We start from the raw sequence: 15989 nt of genomic DNA on the forward strand, positions 1-15989 counted from the left end.
CTCTATTTTGTCTTTGTCTATAATGTAAAATCCCAATTAAACTCATTGAAAGTTGTGATTATAGCATTATACAATATAAATCAGTGCACAGACTATGATTACTTTTGCACATCAGTGTAGAGTCTTTACTAAAAGCTGACCTGATTAGGGATTTGAAAGGGAAACTGTTTTATGCCCCTCCCGCTGCAGACACAGCAGAAATAAACTAATATCCTAATATGCTGATGACTGAGAATTGGGAAGCAGATGCTCAATGACAGATATAGGTTATGAATAAAAGATCAGACACTGCTGTGAGATACATCTCCTCACACATTGTTATGCGCTGTGTGGATATTATTCCACACAAATAAAAGACCAAAGAGGTCAGCAGTGGTGTCAGTGTAATTCTGTAAGAAACGGAAACCGTGGGAGAAAATCATCAGTGAAGCAAACACATTGTCAAAAATGGCAATTTATCTCCTCAGCCTTTTTCTTCTTCCACTACCCAGCAAGCTATTATCTCTATGACTTTTTTCAGCCAGGGAAACACCTGTGACCCTGCATGGTGGGGTGCTAATGTTGGTGGGAGGAACCTACCCAACAATCTATCCTCAGAAAGTAATAAGTGGAAACAGTCAAAAAACTCCAAACATGCATTTTATGTATCATAATATTTACACATATCTGAGGGAGCAGTTCTACAATTAAATATGTTGGTTTTTGTTTGTTCGTTTTTAGTTTGTTTTAAAGAGTTAAAATAACAAAATTATGAACAGTGAAATTATTGTATATGTTTTCATTTGATCTCCAATTTATTAGTCTCTAATAAGTGTGATTATTTGTGTCTGATATGGGTAATGTAAATGATTTTGTAGTAAATACCTGAAATTAAGACTTTAGACTTTACTTTATTAGGGAGCAAGTGAGTAGTAGCAACCATCACACAATCATACAAACAATACAGACAACAGACAAGACAGAAGGATAAGAAGCTACTTATAAAAGTTGAAGGAGATCAATCTAAAACACACATTAGCAAAAGATAAAAGACTGGTGCTAAGACTTGATGTAAAGATTAATGATAAACGTTGAAGTTGAAGTTAAAATGAAACATAAAGTGTAGCAATTAGATAGTGACCTTAAATCTGACCCTACTGTTTGTTTAAAAAGCCAGTGACCACAGGGACAAAAGACTTTTTCAGTCTGGTGGTTCGACATAATATGTCAAACCACCAGACTGAAAAACTTCTAGATGATTAATTTGCATTTGATCCTAAATGGAGGTATTTCTACTAGATTAGGGAATCTCTGACGTGAAAAATAACTCTACACGTTCAGCAGGCAAAGACAGTCTTTGAGGTTTGAGAACTAAAAGAGAGGATGGTAATCATTACAAATGTTGGGTTGTACATACCAGCGGCTGCCATTTATTAAAGAAGCCAAAGAAAAAAATAAGTTATTGAAGTCAAAAAGGGCCTTTTAGGTTTTTTTTTCTCCAAAAACATTACGCTGTTTGTGGTGTTTAGTAAAAAGTAATGCAAAGATATAGAAAAACACATATTACGTTTTGTAAATTAACCTTATGTCCCAATAATTATGTGGATTTCAAGATAAGATAAGATAAGATAAGCTTTATTGATCTCACAATGGAGAAATTCACTTGTCCCATCGGCTCAATTGTCAAAAGTCAGAAGAAGGTGCCAAAGTAGGTAAGTAGAATCAGTTAGATACAGTTATACAGCTATATACAATTCTATACACTTCTATGTATAAATAGGTTATTGCACATATGTTATTATACTCTTTATACATGTTTATTGCACAGGCTTATAGCACGGGTTATAGCACCTTGTTTAAATAGCTTATTGCACATGAGTTATTACAGTTATTGTTGCATCTATGGTGCATGGTTGCAGTAATTACTATAATGGTTACAGGTATAAAGCAGCGAAGTATGATCAGGTAGCAGCAGGAATGAATGACCTTTATGTTGACAATATACCACAGCACATTATTGCACATTATTTGTGTTTGTAAAGCTATAGAATCTTAAAAAAAAAACTTGAAAGAAATCCACAACTGGGTAGCATCAGTTATGAATGACTGCTTGCGACCTAAACTGCACTTTTAAGAAAACTTGGAAAACTTTATATTCTGACCACCATTGTTTTTTTAATGTGCTTGGGCTTGCATCAGCTCTCCTTTTCTCCAAACAGACATGGTTCTACGGTACTTTACAGTTAAGCCTGTAAGTATTTAAACCTCTGGAAAATGTTAAGGTTTAAAGTAATGTTTTGGTTTTACTTACATATTTCTTTTGACTAGAACTAGAAATAACATTTTGGAGTGTCCACCCATTAAATATTACCCCTTGATTATTGTGAACAATATCAATAAATTTTTTCAAAACATTCACTCCTTTTCAAATCTTATATTATCCTTAGGGAGAGGAGTGTCTCATTTCTAATAAAAATATTAGTTGAAAGGAAATCTTTTAAACAGAAATCTGCCGGGGACAAGAATAATTTGATCATCTATGATAGCATTAGTGAATGGAAGCAGCTTAAAATCTCACTTTTCTCTGCTGAATCGGCATATTATTTATTCTTAAATGGTTTTCCTGCACTACAATTACGTAGTTGTGAAAAAGGTATTTTGGGCACACCCCCTGTCTGTCATTTTCTACCCTGTAAGGGCACCGATAGTTTTCTCACATGTTGTTCAGTCCCAAAATAACATTTCAAGCAAATGCTACATGTGTAGAGGTCTGAATTAAGGTCGCAGTGAGTTTTTTTAAATTACTCATCCGTTTAAAAAAAATATGTAAAGACAAACTGATTTATTTATGTTTTATACGTTCAAGACATTCAGATTTTTTGGTTCTAAATTGTGATCATACACTTAAATTTTCTTATTACGTCAATATAAATTTAAATAATGCTAAAGGAAATTCATTTTATTTAATTAATGCATTTCTGTGCCTGGCTAATCCTGCTCTGGGTAGCTGCTATGCTGGAGTCCATCAAAACCACCAGGGGACAGGCAAACATTTAACTTAACACATCTGTGTTTGGACTCTAGGGGAGCAACAAAGTCCCCTGTGAAAACCAACTCTTGCTTAGGGGAGAGGATGCAAACCCCATACAGTGAGGCCCCAGCTGACATTTGAACCAGCAACTTTCCATCTTTTAGGCGCCAGGACTTCATGTACTACATCATTATTTTTCTGTACCATCAACACCTTTAAAGCTAAATACATTAAAACACTGTCGATTCTTGCTTGATTTCTACTGAGATGACTACATAAATTAGCTGCTCCCAATAAATATAATATCTGTTTAAATCATCAAATTGTTGCACAGGTTCTGATCCAACCATTAACTGTTGACACATTTCTAAGATGCTATTGATAACTGTCTACATCATGCATATCGTTGCAGAGGCTCTCATTAATTGTTTACACTCTACCCAAATGCTAAAGTAACTTGCACATGCCTTAATTGGGATGCTGCTGGACTATGATACATAATGCATATTGTTTACACTTTGTACGCTATGGAAATTGTACGTATAGACTATTATCGTGTGTTAGGTTTATAGGCTGGAGCTATTTTTCCACTATCAAATAACTTTTTCCTTTGGTCAATTTATTTATTTACCCTTGTATTCTACTCTTGGTGTTTTCTTTAGAGCTAACTTTAGAGAAGACAGTTTAATTTTCTTTCCTTGTATCCTTTTTTTTCTCATCACTAATAATTGTGTGTTTTCCACTGTCACACCAGAATTTCCACAATGAGAGAATTTGTATCTTATATAATTTAATTTGCAGCTTCTCTTCTTTGCCAGCAATTCTGCTCTTTCCATATGTCCATGATCGATTCTCTTATGTCATATATGGATTAAATACAAGCTTGGATTGATTTGGGTAATTCAGCAACATAAAATGTTAATCCTGATGTATTTTTACATATTCATGTCAGGTGGGTGCAGCTGCCCACACGATTTAGGTAACCTAACCAATGAAAGACACATCTGAGCTGAACTGTGACTATAATGTTAACTTTATAACTGTTTGAAACATGCATATTATAAAATAAAGGATTTATGCTGCATAGTCTGTGTGTCACAATGAGTCACAAAAATAACTTGATTTGCAATTATCAAGCTGTTCGAAAAGCTTTGAACGTTCAACTTATAATTTCAGAAAGGCAGAAATGCGGAGGGGAGGAATCCTGTTACAAGTCTTTTTTGGGATTTATAACAGGATGTCATATATGTAGCCATGAATATCTCAGATGTGCCTACTGTTGATTTTCCCCAATGAGAGGAGACCGAAAATAGACCCTTCAGAACCCAAAGTATAAAGCAGAGGGGGGGGGGGGGGGGGGGGGTTGCTTCTCCCAGCCTCACAGAGAACCTGAGGACCTGTTTGACGACTGATAGATAATCCAATACCAGCAAAGTTGATTAAGATATCATGGTGAACAATTTTAAAAGCGGTGGTCGTGGCTGATTAACTAGAATTTAGGCAGCGTTTCACACAAAGCTGAAGATCCTTGGTGACCTTGAATAAGCCAAGCTTAGAGCTGTGAAAGGGAAAAGAAACCAGATTGAATTTTTTTAGAGCCTTCATTGTTATTCATAAAAGCATAAAAGAAATTAGATGAATGGGGCCTTTTTTCTGTGCAATCTTTAAAAAAGTCAGCATGCAAATGGATCTAGAATTACTTAAAAGAGAAGTATCTAAGGAAAGGAATTAAGAGGGGTAGAAGTGGCATGTTTGAAACTGGCGGGGAAATAGGTGGATGGAGAGTGGCTAATGACTGATAAAGTGTCTGCACCAGCTGTTTGGAAAATGGCTTTACAATGGGGAAGTAAATCTAAAATACAGGTAAATGGTCATAAAGTGCAGTATTGTCTAGGCTTCACAAAAAAAAATTCAGTAAAAAAAAGGGGTCAAAGTGAGCATCAGGAACCAGTCTCAGAGTTACAGAGCTGCCCATTCTTTCATTACCTTTATATCAATGTGTCATTACACATTTTCATTTTTCCACATCGTGACTTAGTGTATTTACAAGGAAATTTGCTCTGTTTTCTCTACAAAAGATTAACCCTGATGATGAACCTTAAAAACCTGTGAAGTCTAACAAGGTATAGTACATTCCCCTCTGTTTTTAGCTTTGTTTCTTTTCCCATCAATTCTGCCCCTCATCCCCGAAAGGCGTACCCATGGCATGATACTGCCACCACTATCTGTTGCTGTTGGGAAAATGTTTCCTGGGTGTTGCGTGCAGTGTTAGTTTTCCCACCACATGAAAAATTTTGCATGTAAACAAAATACGCTCTCGTCAGATCATAGCAATGTCTTTAATCTTTGCGGTCTCTCCTACTTTGCTTGTGATAAACTAAAAACCAGCTTTCTTTTGGTTTTCATTTAACAATGTCTTTATTCTTACCACTCTTCCATAAAAATCTGATTTATAGAGTTCATGATTAATAGTTTTCCCTTTGATTGATTGACCCAGATGAGCTGTAGCTCCTCTTGAATAACAATGGGTGTGTTGGCTGTTTTTGTATGATTAAGGCCTTTTTAGGTGGATGACCATGTCTTGGAAGATTTGCAGTTGGGCAGCCGACTTTCCATGTGCAGTTGATGAATCGAATAGTGCTTTGCGAGATGTTCAAAGCTTGGGATATTGTTTTATAACTTAAACCTGTTTTAAACTTCCCTACAGCTTTAAGTCTGGCATGCCTGCTGTGTTCCTTGGTCTTCACATTGTAGTTTGTTTACTGATGTTCTCTAACAAATGTCTGAGGTCTTTGAAGAGCAGCTGTATTGATACTGGGATTAAATTGCACACAGGGTAGCTATACTTACTAATGAAGAGACATGGTATAAATACACACCACAGTTTTCAAAATTTTTATAAAAATAAAACTAAAAAAAAAAGAGTCCTTTCCACATCAAAACTATGTGATTCTTTGTTCAGGTTTACAATATAAAATTCTAACACAATACATTCAATTTTGTGTCTCTGCATAGTTTAGTGTCTTAATAAACATATTCTAGTTACATTGGAGGGAGAGATAACGTGAAGACAAGGTTCCTCTCTTTTCCTCTGGTAAATATAGGTACTTTGGGTATACTTCAACTGGCTCACATGCTCGGCATCTGTTCTCTTTGAGGCAAAATCACTTAAGTATTGATTAGGAGTATTACATCCTCACCGCTTCCACCAGGCAGACTTGCAGCAGGGCTGTTAGCTGATCTATATTGATTGATGAGGACAAATGCATGGAGAGTACTCCGCTGCACAAAATTGATGCTTCTGCCCCCCCACCCCCATCCTCTTCACATTTCTTCATCAATTTGTAAAGCTTTTCAGTTAAATGGCCTTTCGGCACATGGTCAAAGACCACATGTGCTCCAGCTGTTTTGAGAGCAGGCAGAATGTGGGAGCTGAACACAGAAGGAGCAGAAACAGAAGTTAGTGCTAAGAGGTTTAATAAAACGTATCGGCAAAAGAAGAGTAGGCTGCAGGGGTAAAGTACAAAAAAGCAAGAATCTGAGATAAAGATGTAAAGGTGATAAATGAAGAGAGCCTATAGATGTGGTAGCAAGGAAAACAAACAGTGCTGTAAGTCTGATTGTAGCAAATATTTAGAGGACAGTGAATGCATGTGAGCAGTTTAAACATAGCTCCTCTGGAAAGTTTCCATACTATACTTAAACTTATCAGACCCAGAATCAGCTTTATTTGCCAGGTATGTGTACACATATGAGTAATTTGACTCTGGATTGCACAATGCTTACTATGTGCTAACTTATAGACTATTACAATAACACAATAATGCAGTGATACAAAAAATCTAACACAGTCTGCAATATAGAAAGCACTTATGAACACGCTATAAACAAGCGGTAAGATTGAGACAATGATGCAGTGGTGCAATGAGCAGAGTGCAAAGGTAGCAGGAGTAAATATTGTTTCCATTGCTGTTATTACTGTGTACATGTCGGCGGTGTACAGGTGCGCATAAACATACAAACATACATGTCAACAGAGCTGATCGCAGAGAATGGGAATGCTGGAATAAATGAGAATTACATATGGCGTTAAGTACATGAGGCAGGCAGATTTGCTATACAATATATACGATATGAACAGTAAAAATGACCTGCATCTTTGTTCTTTTCAGGGCTAGCTACCCATGGTGGCGGGATCCAGCACGTGTGGTGTATGGGTCCCACCAAAACTTGGCTACGAAGAATTCTAAGAGGAAAACACCCCCAGAGCTTGCGAGAGCGGGGGCGGAAGATGGCTCACTGACTGACAACCCGGTAACGAACACAGGAACGGAACAGACTATGAGAATGATGATCAGCATACCTCCGATAGCTCCGATAGGTACAGCAGGACTGCGTATGTGGCTGGACAAAGATTACTACCACACGTGGCCTGCAAATACATCAGGGCAAGAGGAAGTGCCTAACTAAGGGTTAATAGGGAAGTCGCATCGATCACTACTTCTTGAGAAGCAGACCGAGTCAGTCGCACCACAGACTGCAGGACATCAATACCCCAGCCCCTGAGGAGGAAGAACAAGGCACTGCAGAGCAACCTGAAACCAGCACATCACGCCCCCCAAAAGAGAAAAAGATCTCGGGGAGAAGTCTGTTAGTCAAGTAGCCAAAATCCACTGTGGAGGGAGGTCAACACTGATCTCTGCAACATCTTACAAGCGGTCAGAGGCACCACCCTGAAGAAGCTGGAAAGAATGGGTAACCTGATCTATGGCTATGGCGGTTCGGAGTGGTCGAAGGCAAACAATCTACTCCAACAATCTCCACAAAGTCCCGAAGGCAGACGGAGATAGACAGGCTAGTGAAGGAGAGGAGGCACCTGAAGAAGCAGTGGAGAAAGGCTACGGAGGAGGAAAAGAACTGAATAAACGTACAGCAGGAAGAGATCAAGGGCAGGCTTGTAACTCTGAGAAGAGCAGAGAATCTCTTGAAGAAGCGCAGAAGGAAAGAGCAAACAAGATCGCGCTTCTACAAAGACCCCTTCAAATTTGTGAAGAGTCTCTTCACAAAGGAGAAGAGTGGAAGTCTCTCTGTGTCAAAGGCTGTCTTAGAAGAAAACCTGAAAAGAACTTGCTCAGATGAACGACACCAGGAAAACGTTACACTCCCACCTGATATGACACCCTTAACTCACCAGCACACGAGCTAGATATCAGTCCACCCAGGTGGAGTGAAGTAGAAAAAACTGTGCGTAGAGCAAGGGCTGCGTCAGCGCCAGGCCCCAATGGAGTTCCATACAGACTCTACAAAAATGCACCAAGTGTCCTTCAATTCCTCTGGAAGCTGATGAAGATTGTGTGGAAAAAGGAGATTCCAACATCCTGGCGGAGAGCTGGAGGGATCCTTATCCCCAAGGAAAAGGGCTCCTCAGAAATCGACCAGTTCCGCCAGATCAGCCTTCTGAATGTCGAGGGGAAAAGCTTTTTCAGCGTGGTTGCTCATCGGTTAGCAAGTTACCTGCAAAGAAACCACCTTCTCAGGATGTGTGGAGCACGCCAGCATAATTTGGCATCAAATCCAGCTCGCCAGGAAGGAGGGGACAGATCTCCACATAGTATTCCTGGACCTTGTAAACGCTTTTGGCTCAGTCCCTCACGACCTCCTGTGGACAGCCTTTGATTACTTCAGAGTCCCATCAGCCCTTTCAGCCCTGGTCAAGGCCTACTTCCAGGACGTCCAGCTCTGTGTGACAACAGCAGAGTACACCACAACATGGCAACATCTGGAAGTGGGAATTATGATCGGTTGCACTATCTCCCCCCTGGCATTCACCCTGGCCATGGAGGTCATAATACAGGCATCTCGATGGGTGGTAGGCGGACAGCGAATAAGACCTGGGCTGAGGCTGCCCCCAGTCAGGGCTTACATGGATGACCTCACCACACTTACTGTGACCAAGGCTTGCACAAGGCTACTGGAAAAAACTCCAAGAGAACATCGAGCGGGCTCGCATGAAGATCAAACTAAGCAAGTCCAGAAGCCTATCCATCGTCAAGGGGAGGCTGTCAGACCACTGCTTCCACATTGGTGATGAACCCATTCCAACAGTCACCAAGAAGCCTGTGAAGAGCCTGGGGTAATGGTATGATGCCTCCCTCAAAGACAAAGAGCAAGTAGAGCAGCTCAGGAAGGACATAGCCAGTGCCCTAGAGAACATCGACAGAACCTTGCTTCCTGGCAAGCTCAAGCTCTGGTGTATGCAGTATGGACTCCTGCCACGTCTCCTCTGGCCACTAACCCTCTACGAGGTTCCACTCTCAAAGGTGGAAAAACTGGAGAGGCTGGTCAATGCCTATGCCAGGAAGTGGCTTGGCCTTCCCAGGTGCCTCAGTAGCATTGGGCTTTATGGCAGAGGAATGCTGGAACTTCCCATCACTAGCCTGGCAGAGGAGTACAAGTGTGCCAAGGTTAGACTGGAAATGACGCTCCAAGACTCCAGGGACCCACTTGTGTCCCAATCAGCACCCATCTTGGCCACTGGGAGGAAGTGGACCCCGCTAGCTGCTACAGAGCAGGCAAAGGCAGCACTCCGACACCGGGACATTGTGGGACATGTTCAGGAGGGGAGGAGTGGTCTTGGCCTTGGTACTCACAGACCAACTTGGAGCAAGGCCAACCCAGCTCAGAAATGCAAGCTGGTGGTCCAAGAGGTACGGCGGGAAGCAGACACAAGCTGTGGCAGTCTTGCAGCAGTGCTGGAATGCCAGCGGATGAGTGCAAATGCGCTCCCCCTGCCTCCATCCCACCGGCAGCCAACACTTTTTGTTCGAGAGGGTCAAGCCAGCTTCACCATCACCAGTAGGGCTGACATTGGGCAGCTGGGCAGAGCACAGGACTGGAAAATGCTGGCAGACCTGGACAAAAAGCTGTGCTTTCCACCAGAAATTGCATCCACCAAGCTGCGTCCAGACCTCATTCTGTGGTCTTCCTCACTCAAGTTGGTGTACACCATTGAGCTCACGGTACCCTGGGAGGGTGCCATAGAGGAAGCCTTTGAGCGGAAGAAGCTAATATACACCAATCTTGCAGCAGAAGCCCAACAAAAAGGATGGAACGTGAAGGTATGCCCGGTGGAAGTAGGCTGCAGGGGATTCATAGCCAGCTTAACATCTAGGCTACTCAGGGAGATGGGGGTGTGAGGGAAGGCCCACAGGCAGGCAATCAATAACCTCTCAAAGGCCGCTGAAAAGGGGAGCCAGTGGCTGTGGACCAAGAGGAAGGACCTGACCTGGGGCTCAAGTGTGTGATGGATGATGGGAGTGAACCTGGGATGCTGGGATTCACTGCTGAACCCTCTGGAGGTGCCGTGGGCCTTTTAGCGAAACACCCAAGAAGGAGGGCGCCCACTTGAGAACCCAAGGAATGTCATCACCCACTTGATGGCCACAGTGTCTCGTCGGTGCCTTAGGTATCTATTGGGATAACAACATCTTGTCCTACTCAACAGAGCTTTAGACATTCAGCTGTTCATTAGATTGATAGTAAATGGTGGAACATGTTGTGACCAGGATGAGAAGGACCTGTGGTGATGTTTTTTGTGACGTTACCACCTGAAAACTTTTTTATCATTTTATCTGTTGATACAAATGAGAAAGTAATTGTAAATGGGAAGCAGCAGGGTACATTGTTTTAAGTTATTTTAGAAATAAAATTTTAAGTGTTGGTTGCAGGTGTACTCAGCCTTCTTACTCTGATACACCTAACTAAAATCCAGTGCCACCAACTGTCTTTAGCTGTGGACAATTTAGAGGCAAGGCATTTTGAAACAGGTATAAATTTTATTTTATTTTTTTCTTGCTTTTTGACCATTAAGATGTGCAATATATTATATAATCAATTAAAAGTAAAAATCAATTCTGCCAAACACTGTGGTCGGAAAGTCATCAGTGACATGTTGGTTCAAGAAAAAAGAAAAAAAAAACACTTGTACTTGAACATTAGATTCACCAAGCTCCATAGAAAACATGTTAGGCCTTCTTCTGAAGTGTAGCACAGTAATATTAGAGCCACAATGTAATCTAAATAAGTAAAGGGTAATCAAAAATATACAAGACGTTGTTACCCTCTGTACCAAATCAAGTGTAAAAAAAAAGCTAATGCTTTCAGTAATTTCCCCTTCACTGTCGCCATGTTCTCATTTTGCTGCCTGGGCTGCGTTCTCTGGCTGATGTCAGGATTAGGTAATTAACATTTATCAATCTCTGAGAGAGACCTTTCCGCCATGAGAGGAGATTGATGTCTAACCTGCCATGGTCTTTACTTGCCCACTGCACCGCTCCCTGGGCCATTACCAACAACAAGCAGTCGGGAAGAGAGCTCAGCTCAAGGCCCAACTGTCATCAGCTGCCATTATATGCTGCACAGCACTTAACACTGAGCGACCGGATGGACTGATGTGGTGATATGTACCTGCAAAGTTCATGGTCTGTAATCCAGCCATTAGGTTTAATGTGCACTGACCCTGTGGGTAATAGTATCTTTAAAATATTATACCAAAGATAATTAGAAAAATTGGTAGATAATTTTTATTCATGCATATAACTGTAAATACTTTATTTCACATTGTCACAGCCATCGGTCTTGGTACTAAACACACACACACACACACACACACACACACACACACTCTCACACACACACACATACAGATCCTTGTTTAAAAGACAAACAGAGGACCGTACCTTGACTTCAATAGACTTCCATTCATTTTCAAGCCTTTCTATGACCCTGACTCTAATCTTTACCAGTATATACATACACCTAATCCTAACCCAAACCTAATTGACACCTTAGTGATAAACCTAGCCCATGGCCCAGAAAAACAGTGAGGACCAAAAAAGGTCCTCACTTTACATAAAGTCCTCACTTTACTAGTAAAATAAGCAAAAAAGTTCTTGCTCAGCTGCAAGTACAAGAACACACACACACTATTTCCTGTTGATTATAAGGTTTTACATGCTTCTTTTTTGTTTGTTTGTTTGTTTTTATAAATAGGTGTATAAATAGGTGTACCGCACCTTCAAAAGCCTTGCTCACTAATTTCACTCTCATGGCTACTTTAGAATGAGCAATGAATCTAACATGACTTTTGTCGTTGGACTGTAGGAGAGAATTGGAGTACTAAGGGAAAAACAGTGAAACTGCAGCAGCTGAGAGCATTTGTCTTTGTTAAATAGTAGATAAAGTGCAGATTTCTCATACTAGTGAATGAGAATCAAAAGGTCACTCTTTTTGTCACATTGATCTGCGCAGCTGGAAAAGAAAGTAGATCATATACAGGTGGAACAAGTAGATATCATTAAATGTAATGTGCTGGAGCGCCTCTTTCTCTAAAGGAAGTATTTTATCTCTGACCTAGAGCAGTATGAATAGGGAAGGCTTCAACAGTGGTGCTTTATTTTTAGGGCTGGAAAATGGGGGATAGATCAGAGAGAAATGTGATAATTACTACCACTGATGCACTGTTTTCCCACAGGCTCCACAAATTTTTAGGGGATCCACTTTTGACTAATAAAAAATAAGACAAACTTAAGATTTTTTTATTATAATCAGAAGGAATGAGATAATTACTCGAGTTCCATGCAAACTAATTTAGATGCTATTAAAATCTCACTTTAACCGCAAGGATGAACAGCTGGGTGGGATATATATGATTCAACAATCAGATATAATGATGGAATTTCTGTCTTTGCACATTAAGGAACATCACAGCTTATACAGCAAGTATAAACAAGAATAGGATGAATAAAATAGGCTTTTCCATGAGGCAGAATGTATCCTTTTTCTGCTTTGTGACATAGCGAATAGCATTGTGTTTGTTCCCTCGGCTTCCCTGTAATTCCGCTGCTGGCAGCACTGCCAACCACCAGCTCCCACTGCAGTTCTTAGCTAAGCAGGACAGACAGTATTGGATTGCCCTGCAGCCTATTTACCTTCAGTAATAAAGGCCAAAGAGAATGGCTCAGAGTCATTTAGAAGGATCACTGCAACACATTTAAATAGCAAAGTAAGGTGCAAATCTACTTTGAAAAGTTTCATCTCTTCTCTGATGCAGTGATGATTTGTAGACATTATTTATGTCATTAATATTCTGTATCATGTTTTCTGTGTGTATATATATAAATATATATATATAGTGTGCATGTGTATATAGTGGGCTTATAACATCATCCAGTGAGCGCATAGACGGAGAACCATACCGACTCAGACGTAACCCAGGTCAAACAAGGTCTGTGTTTAGTGTTGAGGAACCAGGAGACTTTGATGACAAATGGGCAACTAGAACACAAAGGCAATGGACCCGAGAAGACAATAAGGCACTCTTGGAATGCTATTACTCCAATAACCCTAGCCAATGGGGCTACATGAAAAGACTGGAAAACATGGATACTTTGGTTTCCACAGTCCAGACTAACAGCGAAACAGCTAGTAACTCAGTGTTCCAACATCCACACACTGCAGCTGCTTTCACAGGTAGAGATGCAACAAATAGTTTCACAACTAGAGCAAGGGGGAACTAAGACACATAGTCAGATAGGGGGAGTTAACATCATTACCCCAGACATTGGGTACCAAGCCCAATTAATGCAAGAACAACTAAATGTGAGAATGTCTGACCTAAGAGATAAAATCAATTAAGAACCTGTCAACCCCAACAATGACTTGTGAAGCTGAATGAAGTGCCTCCAGAGTATCTCCTAGATGATGTGAATTAGGGCTGGACAATATAGAATAAAAGCATATCGATAAAATAAAAATTATATTGATCGATATCGATAATTATCAAATAAATTCTAAATATACATTTTAAGTGCAGCCCTGGCCATTTTATGGTGTTGCTTAATGACCTATTTTTAAATAAATGGATTCAAACACAACCCTTTATTCAACCAACTTTTTACAAAAATGTAGGTGTTAAAAAATAAAAAAATAACTTGTGCACTCTGAACTCTCTGAAGGCTGAGGGAGCTTTCCTGGGTTTGTGATTGGTTGGGAGGATGTAATGACTGTAGTATTAACCTACATGATAGGTTTTTTTTATTGACCCCTGTTTTTTATATTGAACCATACGTCTATCGATCGATATATATCGCTATTGAATTATTGTCCAGCCCTAATGTGAATACAGCACTAAGTGCAATCCCTACTGTGACCATCATAGAAACCAATGAGCTGATACACAGTACAGCACTAATAATCCTTGAGATGCTTGGCAAAGGTACCAGACCACTGATGTTAAAACACGAAAGCTACTCACCATGCATGGTTGATTCCAACCCAAATCCAGTATCCACAGGCTATACACTAGGTGCAAAGAAGGAGGCAGAGGACTAGTGAGCATCAGAGCCACAATTGAATATGAAACATCCAAGCTCCGAGAATATAACAGGAAGATGGCCCCAAGGGATGAAGCACTCAGTGAATGTCTCAGACAATGGAAGCTGGAAGAGAAGCAACTGAAGGAACCATCGTAGGAGGAAAAACACCTGCTTGGGATGTACCACCAACAGATGGCTGAAGTGGCTGATATGACCAAATCCTACCAATGGCTTGAGAGGGCTGGACTGAAGGGCTGAATGATGGAAACATCAGGAAAAAAGAGCATGAGTAACTGGAGAAATGCCAAGGGCTCAGGGAAGAACTATATATCAACACAGGCATGTACTAAACCTTCCCAGTTGTTGCATTCAGGAACTTTGGGAACTGGTGCCAGCAGGAGAACAAGAAGAGGCCATGCTGGGTAGAGCTGTGGTCAGATGCTCACGTTGCAGTTTGACGGTTCCTCTGTTTTAATTAAAGAGCATGGGAAATGGCCAAGATGGACTGAAAAGTTATGCAGTTCTCAGTTTCATAATTTTTTCCACTGAGATTTGTGTTAGGTGTTGACAGCTTACATCAGTGGGGCATGTTTTTTTTTTTTTTTTTTTTTACATTTTAAAGACATCCCCAGTTCCCACAGTTCCTGAACGCAACAGCTGGGAATGTTTGTGTTGAGCTGTCAGTCATGATTCAACACCCCTGTAATCTGAGGCCCCACCCAAAGGCAAAACAGGGCCAAATGTTAGAAACTAGGAAAGAAAATTGTAAAAAAAAAAAAAAAAAAAAAAAACTTGAGTCTGAAAAACTGTTGTAACATTTTTTCTTTTCTTTTCTTTTCTTTTAAGTTAAAAAAATCTGTTTCTTTTTGTTTTCAGTTTCAAATCTTTTAATCAGTTTGAAATATTTAACTTTTTTAACAAACATTATGACTCCAATTTAGCTCCATAAGAATGAATTAAATTAGTCTGTGAAGCTGCGCAATGGCTCTGTTGTCTAAAGCATTTATAAAATGCATGAATTCAAAACCATTTCCATTTAGAAATGTATGTATGTCTAATTAGGGGCATTTAGAGTAGTTTGCAGTTACTGAATCACACCACGAAGTCTGCATATCCCACATTAATGCAGGTAAAGTGAGTGCATATACTATGTTGATCCTGAATGTGGCATAGCTGAGCGCTGGTACATATATTTACTTTAAATGTTACTTTGGAGAGTCCTTGAGCACCTGGTAGTTAATGCAGTTGGATCACAATCTGTGCCTTGGGAGCCCTAACTTTTCTTATTTTAATTACATGGTCATACGTTGATTACAATCCAGTCACCTTTGATGCATGTTAATGGATTCTAAAGATCATTTCAAGTTTACTCACAGATGCTTTTGAGTATAAGAAGAGCGAGGCGTGAAATGTTATTGAAGGTTTTTATTTGTAGCAGCACCAGCAGTGGAGCAGCATTGACATATTGCCTCGGAAAATCTTTCTTGAACAGTTCTTTCAAAAGGAGATGCTACTGGGGAAAATAGTGTTGCCAAGTTTGTGTCAGAGTGTCTAGACAGGCTGATACAATGCCCGCCGTCCACCACACTAATCACAACATCAAA

The sequence above is a fragment of the Fundulus heteroclitus genome, chromosome 8 (assembly GCF_011125445.2).
Source record: "Fundulus heteroclitus isolate FHET01 chromosome 8, MU-UCD_Fhet_4.1, whole genome shotgun sequence".
Classification (NCBI taxonomy): domain Eukaryota; kingdom Metazoa; phylum Chordata; class Actinopteri; order Cyprinodontiformes; family Fundulidae; genus Fundulus; species Fundulus heteroclitus.